Consider the following 9,632-nt stretch of genomic DNA (forward strand, 5'->3'; position numbering starts at 1 on the left):
ACTGAGCTAACTGGTTCTATTTCCTCACCCCTTCCATTTCCTCATTACTGTGTGTGCTTGTTCATATCTGTTCGAAGACTTTGACTGAAGACTTTCTCAATTTCCTCAGCTCAATTTCTTCAGTCTTCTTGTCTTCATCCTGTCTATCATGTGTTTACGCTTTCTATACTCTGTGCTTATTTTCATTTCATCATGATGACCATGCTTATGTTCTGTTATGTTTGCATCTGAGTACTTATTGCGCTGCAAGTAGTTCTTCTCTTAGGAATTTCCTCACACTGAAATTCCTCAGTGAAGAATTCATAAAAATCGCCTATTCACCCCCTCTAGTCGACTTAACAAACTTTTAATTGGTATCAGAGCAAGGTACTCCCTTGTTCTATGTGCTTTTGGTTTAACCGCCTGGAGTTTTAGTTATGTCGACTGCAGGAATGAAGACTGTGACATGCCCCATCTTTGACGGTCGTGATTATCTCAAGTGGAAGGCCATGATGAAAAAGCGCCTCATGGCGATGAGTAGTGAACTTTGGACCATCACCGAGATTGGTCTTACTGACCTATGCAAGATGGCGGAGGCTGATTATTTTCGCAAGTACACACTACTCAACCTCATGGCGAAGGACATCATCTGCTTCGGCCTATCACAAAATCAGTTTAGGAATGTTATGCATCTCTGCCATGCGAAGCTCATTTGGGACCGACTCTCTGAGGTCTATGAAGGCCATCGATCTCACCATGAACCCTGGTTTGAGGACTTCATGGAATCACGCAAGGCTATGCCTTTCAATCCAGAATCATCATCCTCTGCACCATGCCTTATGGCAAAAGGTGCCAAGGTAACTAAATGCTACTTATCAGAGTCAATTGATGATGAATCTGGTGATGAATTTGGACCCAGTTATGTCAAACTTGCTTCCCTTGCCACTAAACAACAAAGAGCTTTGAAAAAAGTTCAAAACATGCTAGATGAGAGTGATGATATGTTGGGTGAAGAAATGGATCGTTCTAAAGCTTTGGCTGATAGTCTTTAGGGACTCCATTCCAAGTTTGATAACCTTCAGAGTCATCATAACACTCTCCTATCTGATCATGAGAAGCTTTCTTATGAATTTCTTCAAAGAAGGCAAGATCTTGAACAGTTAAGAGTGAGTTATGAAGATCTTCAAAAGGAGCACGATTCATTACTTGCTCAACGAATCAGCGCTGCTCAGGAAGAATTTGTTCCTCCATGTTTGAAATGCATTGAACGTGAAACTGCTAATTCTTCACCTGAATGTTCAAATGCTTCTATTGCCGCAAATTCTTCAACTGTCTCTGCAATCACTAATTCCTCACCTGAGGATGCTGCTAGTATCACTAACCATGCAGGGCTGAAGGAATTGTATGTGATAGGCATGTACAAAAGCCTTAAAGGGCATCAGGCTCTTTGTGATGTGCCTAAGAAGAAGATCCTCAACAGGAACCCTATGAAAGAGGGTATTGCCTTTGAGAGGAAACTCAATGCTGATGGGACCTACTGGAAACCTAAGCAGTATCCCAAAACCTCATGGGTTGCTGCAAAGGGACCTTCAGTGGATCCATCTACTTTATCTGGCTTTACTTGTGAATCTTCATATTCTTCTGATGAATCATTTGACTCCAATTACAAACTATTCAAAAATTAGGATGGTGAAGTATTTGCTAGATATGTTGGCACTAACTGCAGGAACGGTCCCCCTATGAAGAAAATCTGGGTTCCCAAAAGGTGCCTTAAAAGTCTTCAGGTGAATGTCATCATGACACCACCTGTGAAGAATAGGAACTCTAGATCAAACTCGTCATATGGATCCAAGTCCTCATACGGACCAAATTCCTCACGTGGATCAAAAACCTCAAAAGGATCAAAGTCCTCATATGAACATCATCGTGCTAACCCTTCTATTTCGCAGGGAAGATCTAAGGATTATGGATATGTGCATTATTCTTCAAATCATTATGTTCATAAATCCTTGAAGAATTTCTCTTCTTACTCTTATGCTTACCCTAACCCCTCTTATGTGAAACGAAGTGCATTGGCATCTATGCCACCTTTCTCTTATGGAGCTCGTAGAATGATGAACTCTTTGCCACCCCTTCAGATGTGGGTGGTGAAGAAAAAGAACCAATCTCTTATGCAGGGTCAGGTCTCCAGACGAACTTAAACATCTGAAGAACTTGCCGGAGACCTGAATATGCTTGAAAGGACGCAAGCTAATCATGAAGAAATGAATTTTCATTTCTCACGTCCTCATACTGCTTTATCTGTTCTATTTCTTGATGAAATTGGTCTGATGAAATTGATATCATATTCTTCAGTGATGAAGTATATGAGTTTGTAAGTTGCACTAATTCATCTGCTGGATGATCAACCCAAAGCCACTGAGTGGGTCCTCGATAGTGGATGCAGAAATCACATGACTGGTGACAGGAGCTTATTGATGGACTCTGCCTTATCTCCATCACATCTGAAGCATATCACCTACGCTGACAAAGGCAAAAGCAAGGTATTGGGTCTAGGTAAGGTTGCAATCTCAAAGGATCGACACTTGGACAAAGTCATGCTTGTCGAGTCCTAAGGGTTCAACCTCATGTTTGTCTCAATGCTTTGTGATCTTGATATGGTCATTGTCTTTGGCAAGTATCATTGTGTTGTGATCATGGAAGCTGAAAATTCCAAAGTTGTCATGGAATTATCACGGAAGATGTCCTAGTGTGAGGACTTAGTCGTGGAGCCATCGCAGCGAGATTAGCTTAGAGGGGTTAATCAAGACAAAGGACATGAGGAGTTTATACTGATTCGGCCCCTTACGGTGAAGGTAAAAGCCTAATCCAGTTGGAGGTGGCATTGCTAGGGTTTCAATGACCAGGGAGCAAATACGCTTAACCTGGCTCTCGATCTGTTGTTTTCTTTCCCTAAGCCACTTCCGGGTCGTCGCCTTATATACCCGGGTTGATGCCCCACGGCCTACAGAGTCCCAGCCGGCTCATTCAATGTGTCCGGCTCGGTGATGTATCTTACATGCCTTACATTACAAGTCTATTCATACATGGCGGTTTATAATTACGGGCCTTAAGCCGCCTCTGGGCTTGGGCCTCTTATAAGCCTAACTGTGAACCGCCATCTTGTATACTCTTGGGCTTCATATAGGTGAACCGCCATTGTGGTTGACCCGGCCCCTCCTGGGCGGGTCATATCTGGTAGTAATATCCCCAACAAAAGTCTTCGAAGGCTTTAGGAGAGGATATTTGTATATTGTTGATTTCTCTATAGGACCACAACCTGCTACATGTCTACTTGCAAAAGCTTCAGAAGGATGGCTATGGCATTGACGACTTGGTCATGCTGGGATGAGGAACTTGCACACGCTCGCAAAGAAGCATGTCATTGGCATCGAGGGTGTCAAATTCCTCAAGGACCATTTGTGTGGAGCTTGTGAAGCCGGAAAGATTATCAAGGCTAGGCATCCACCGAAGACCATCATGACTACCACTCATCCATTTGAATTTCTTCACATGGATCTCTTTGGACCTACTCACTATGCCACATTTACTAATGCTACATCTTTATATGGCTTTGTCATTGTTGATGATTATTCTCGACATACATGGGTGCATATCATCACTTACAAAACTGAAGTGTAGGAAGTCTTCAAACGATTTTCCTCGAGGGCTTCAACCAACTTTGGTGTGAAGATCAAGCACATCAGAAGTGATAATGGAAATGAGTTCAAGAATAATGGTCTTGATGACTATATTGATGAACTTGGTATTACTCATGAGTTATCTGCTCCTTATACTCCTCAGCAAAATGGCATCATGGAGCGCAAGAACAGGACTCTTGTTGTGATGGCCCGCACTATGCTTGATGAGTACAAGACGCCTCCTCGCTTCTGGCCTGAGCCAATTGATACTGTGTGCCACATCATCAACAGGGTATATCTTCACAAATTCTTCAAGAAGACTGCATATGAACCCATCACTGACAAGAAACCCAATGTGAGTAATTTCAAAGTCTTCGGTGCTAAATGCTGGATTAGAGATCATCATCACAGTTCTAAATTTGCATCGAAAGCACATGAAGGTTTTATGCTTGGTTATGGTAAGGTCTCACACACCTATAGAGTCTTCAACACCTATCACCACAAGGTTGTTGAAACTGTAGATGTGCACTTCGATGAGACTAATGGCTCGCAAAGAGAGCACCTACCTCCTGTGATAGATGAAATACCTCATGAGGATCTATTAAGTTCAAGGCTACTAAGGATGTCATTCCTACTGAAGAATCTGCTGAAGAAGTCATTCTAGAACATGAAGAACGTCTTGCTGATGCACCTGAGGAAAATGGTGCTGAAGAAAATGTTGATCAACTTCCTCAACGATAACCAGCTCATCCTCGCGTTGCAAATGAAGTGCAAGTTGAGAAAATCATCAGCGACATCAACATTCCAGGTCCTCTCACACGCTCAAGAGCTTCACATTTTTCTAACTTTTGTGGGCACTTTGCTTTCGTCTCTATCATAGAGCCCACTAAGGTAGATGAAGCATTTCTGGAGCCTGAGTGGATTCAAGCTATGCAAGAGGAATTACATCAATTCGAGCTCAACAATGTCTGGGAACTGGTCAAATGTCCAGATCCTCGCAAGCACAATATCATTGGCACAAAGTGGATCTACCGCAACAAGCAAGATGAAAATGACCTTGTGGTGAGGAATAAGGCACGACTTGTAGCTCAAGGCTACACACAGGTTGAAGGAATTGATTTCGATGAAACTTTTGCACCTGTTGCTAGACTTGATGCTATTCGCATATTACTTGCTTATGCTAACCATCATGATATCATATTATATCAAATGGATGTGAAAACTGCATTCCTCAATGGTAAGCTTGAGGAAGAAGTATATGTTGCTCAACCCCCAGGATTTGAAGATGCACAGCATCCTGACAAAGTTTTCAGACGCAATAAGGCCCTCTATGGCCTCAAGAAGGCCCCTCGGGCGTGGTATGATACTTTGAAGGAATTCCTCATGAAGAAAGGCTTCAAACCCGGTTCACTTGACCCAACTCTTTTCACTAAATCTTATGATGGTGAATTGTTTGTGTGCCAAATATATGTTGATGATATCATTTTCGGATGTACTAACCAATGTTACAGTGATGAATTTGCCTATATGATGAGTGAAGAATATCAAATGTCTATGATGGGAGAATTGAAATTCTTCTTAGGTCTTCAGATTCGTCAATAGCGCAATGGCATATTCATATCTCAGGAGAAATACCTCAAGGATGTACTGAGAAAATTTGGCATGCAAGATTGCAAAGGAGTCAAAATCCCTATGCCCACAAATGGCCATCTATGCACTGATGAAAATGGTATTGACTTCGATCAAAAGGTATACCGCACCATGATTGTTTATTTATTGTATTTATGTGCATCTAGGCCAGATATTATGCTTAGTGTTTGCATATGTGCCCGATTTCAAGCTACACCGAAGGAATCACACCATAAGGCTGTGAGGCATATTCTTCGATATCTAGCTCACACACTAAAACTTGGATTATGGTATCCCAAGGGCTCGGATTTTGATCTCATTGGATATTCAGACTCTGCCTATGTTGGTGATCATGTGGACTGCGAGTCAACATCAGGCACATGCCATTTCCTCGGACGATCCTTGGTCTGTTGGTCCTCGAAGAAACAGAATTGCGTATCACTGTCTACTGCTCAAGCTGAGTACATTGCTGCTGGTTCTTGCTGTGCTCAATTGCTATGGATGAAGCAAACCCTCAAGGACTATGGTGTCAACTTGAAGAATGTGCCTCTCTACGTTGACAATGAGAGTGCCATCAAGATTGCTCATAACCCTATTCAGCACTCGAAGACAAAGCACATTCAGATCCGTCATCATTTTCTTTGTGATCATGTGTTGAAGGGCGATATCTCTATTGAGCATGTGAAAACTGAAGAACCGCTTGCCGATATCTTCACAAAGCCCTTGGATGAGAAGAGATTTAGCAAGTTGAGGTATAAGCTAAATATCCTAGAATCTTCGAATGTCCTTTGAAAAGGACACACATCCTAACACTTATGCAAAATTGATGACTTAGATGTGCAACACGTGAAGAAACATTTTTCTTCAATCAATGAAGACTAACACTCTAAGTGTGAAGAAATTAATGAAGAATTTGATTCCCAGAACCCTACTACAATTGTACGCGGTGTCTGAAATCATCATTCTTATACGGTGGGTCACGCCACCACCAAAAGTTGAAAATCTTCAATTTGAGTTTTTCCTCATTTTTGAATTTCCTCAGTTGTTCCTTTTCTTCAACTTTGCAATGTCTTCACTCTTTCCGTTGTTGTTCTTCTTTCGCAATATATATATATATATATGAGTATATATGAGTTTATGTCCTCTACAACATTCACTTATTGCTATTTCTTCAAGTTGCTTTTTTTGCTAAGTGAATGTGATCAGACCCTTCCCCCTCTATGCTAAACTGAACACAGTCTATTCACAAATTCTTCATGTGTGTTCTATTTGAAACTTTCTCAAAATCTTCAGTGTGTCCTTGTCACCTGAAGAATTTGCGAATGAAACTTTAAACTTATCTTATCTGAATTTTCGGCTTTTGTTGCTCAAACCGTTCCACTTTCCATGATATATTATCCTATTCACCCACGATCACGCACGATCGCCACCTCTCAGTACGTGGGTGACAGATGTCATGCGAATGAAAAGGGTCAAGGGCATGTTCGTCCAATTTCCTCAGGCGAGCAGTTTTTCACTTCGGCTATAAATACCCCCCTCCCTTCCTCACTTCGTTTTTACTCTGATCGACCTCACTCCTCCGCTCGAGCTCTCAAACCCTAGCGTCGCCACTAATTCCATCGTCGCCGGTTAGGAAGAGCTTCATTGCCTCGACCTCGTCGTCGTCGTACTCTTTCCGGCTACGGATTTCTTCACTCTGCCGCCGCCGTAGCTGTCTTCCTCTGCCAAGTTAGGGCGTGGAAGATCCGAACTGACGAGCTTCTAAATCTACTCTTCACAGTTCGTCTTGTTCTTCATCAAGGGTAATTAAAAGTTACTTTTACTTCCCTTGTTGATTCTGATGTTTTCTACAAAATCTTCAAAAGGTGTTTATTCTTCAAATCTTCACACACTAGACACCTCACATATCATCTATTCTTGATCTGTTTCCCTAAGAAACATTTTTTCTTCAAGATTCCTCAATTGTGTGGATTTTCAAATCTGTACAACTCTGGAACCTAAGTCAAAGAACACTTAGTGAAATTCCTCAAGACGCATCTGGTCAAATTTCTCTAACTTTTTCTTTTTGCAAATACTTCTGAGAACGCACATGACCTCTCCAAATTCTTCGCACCTATACTCTGTTCACAGGTACACATGTCCGCTGCTGAATCACTAGGTTCTCATCAACTTACCTCATTTGCAGCGTTCCTCGAAGAAAAGTTGCATACCTCTTCAGAGAACTCAATAGTTCAAAACCCTCAGCTGAAGAAAATGGTAGATGGCAAGAAACCTCAGAAGGGAGGAAAGAAATTGGAAGTCAACACATTGCTGGAAATCCCTGAGGATATCTATGATGAATATTGCACTCCTAATGAGGCCAAACATGGCAAGGAGACCAAAAATCAGTGCAAGGTGCGCATACAGAAGATAGAGAGGAGATGGGCACGGGAATGGAGGGAATATCACTACGTTACACCCAAGTACATGAAGAAATTCGCTGTACACCCTCCATGCCCAATACCACCATTGGCACCTGGCCAAGTTGCTGATCCCTCTAGCATCAGAAGAGGTGAGGAATTTCCTAAGGAATGGGCCAAGCATCAAGCTAAGCTGGCCAAAATGGCAAAAGAAGAAGTGAAGAAATTTAATGAAGATTCTACTGCTGCCACTACTGAGGCCTCTGCTAGCAAGCCTAAAAAGGCTATGCCAAAGACACCTGCTCACAACCCAGTGCTTCAACTTCAATGCCCTCACGGCCAAGCTCCTTAGCAATGCCCTCACGGCCAAGTTCTGCGAAGCCCTCAGGGTCAATTCCTCATGTTGCACCAGCTCCTCTGTCCAAATCCTCAGCACCTGCGCATCTCGCCTCGTGCCAAAGGACAACAGACATCTATATTGCCTCAGGAGCCTCTGCAAGTTCTTCTACTCCTCTGCATTCTTCAACTGGCCCCACCTTGCTGAAGACAAAGGCCACTGTTGGACGAGGTTCTCGACCAAGTCCTCACAAGAAGCAGGTCGCCTTCCAATTACCTTCCGATGACGACGAAGCTAATGATGAAGAACTCGCTGAAATCACCAGAGACAGGCGCCACAGGGCCACTAAAGCCAAAGGCAGTAATGTGCCATTGATGCTGGATCAAAAGTTGATCCTCGACTTCATCGACTTGTGGCACAAGGAACCCAGCACACCTCTACCTGAGATGAACCTCACTCCTGGTCAAAGTCATGCATTGACTGCCTTCATTGATGAAGAGAAATGGAAATATGAACAGGGCAGGAAGGTGAAGAAAGTGTGGTACAAGAAAGAGCGTTTTCTGAAGCAAAACTTCTTGAAGGTTTCACCTAAAGAACTTGTAGCAATGCAATCAGAGATCAAGAATCTGAGTGACGAATTTGATCGCTACTATGCTGACTGGCTTGGAGCCAAGGTCAGATTCGTCAAGATGACTGAGAAGTTCACTACAATTTGATCGCAACAAGAAATTCCTCAGGCTGAAGCATCTGCTCAGCTTACAGAAGAACATGCCAGCACCGCTGATGAAAATCAGGCTGCTGATGAATCTGCTAGTACCAGGGCTGATGACTGCATTCCAGCCACTGATGAAATTGCCAGGGCAACCACTAGTGTTGCGCCTGGAGAAACTGTCAGGACAGTTGAAGCTTCAACCGCTGTGCATGAAGAAACTGATCATGCCAGGGCAACTGCATCAGTTGTGCCTGAAGAAACTGAACCAATTTCCTCTGCTCCTCCTACACCTACACCAAGTCCAATTCTTCCTTCTACATCAGAAGCGAAGAAGACCAAGGCTGCAGAGTGTGCAGCTGTGAAGAAAAGGAAAGCATCAACTTCATCAGAACGTTCATCTCCAAAGAAGATGAACAAATTGATCAGCTCTCTTGAGAATCCGATTGATGCTGTTCCAGTCTCAAGCATGCCATCAAAGGAACTCATTCCTTTTGATGAAGAGTATGTGATCCCAAGCGGATCTGATGAAGATATTCCTTTTGTTGCTTCTTCAGAGCAGTTGGATGAAGAAATTGAAGTGGATACAATCCCTTCAACCCCAGTTGTCTCATCGCCCATGCCTCAGTTCACTACTGAAGAGGCCAGCGTTGAAGAAATGAGTGAAGAAGATGAGGATGTGGACATTGGGTGCACAACGCCAGTGATGAATGATGACTTTTGGGAAAGTCAGCACCCCAATTCTCCTTTGTTCACTCCTCTGGAACAAATTCCTCAGTCCCCGGTGACTACTGAAGTTCAAATGGGATCTGAAGAACCACACCCCACTCTATCTATTAATGAAGAGATTCCAACCACTAGTGCTGATGAAATTGCTACTGAATAATTGAAGACCCAGG

The 9,632-nt window shown here is 43.0% G+C and overlaps 1 pseudogene; it reads left to right on the forward strand.

The window, feature by feature from the left end:
* The first annotated feature begins 431 nt into the window (after positions 1-431).
* Positions 432-8,740, forward strand: LOC125532739 (annotated as a pseudogene).
* Positions 8,741-9,632: the final 892 nt, after the last annotated feature.

This window comes from Triticum urartu, chromosome 1 (genome assembly GCF_003073215.2).
Source record: "Triticum urartu cultivar G1812 chromosome 1, Tu2.1, whole genome shotgun sequence".
In the NCBI taxonomy this organism is placed as follows: Eukaryota; Viridiplantae; Streptophyta; class Magnoliopsida; order Poales; family Poaceae; genus Triticum; species Triticum urartu.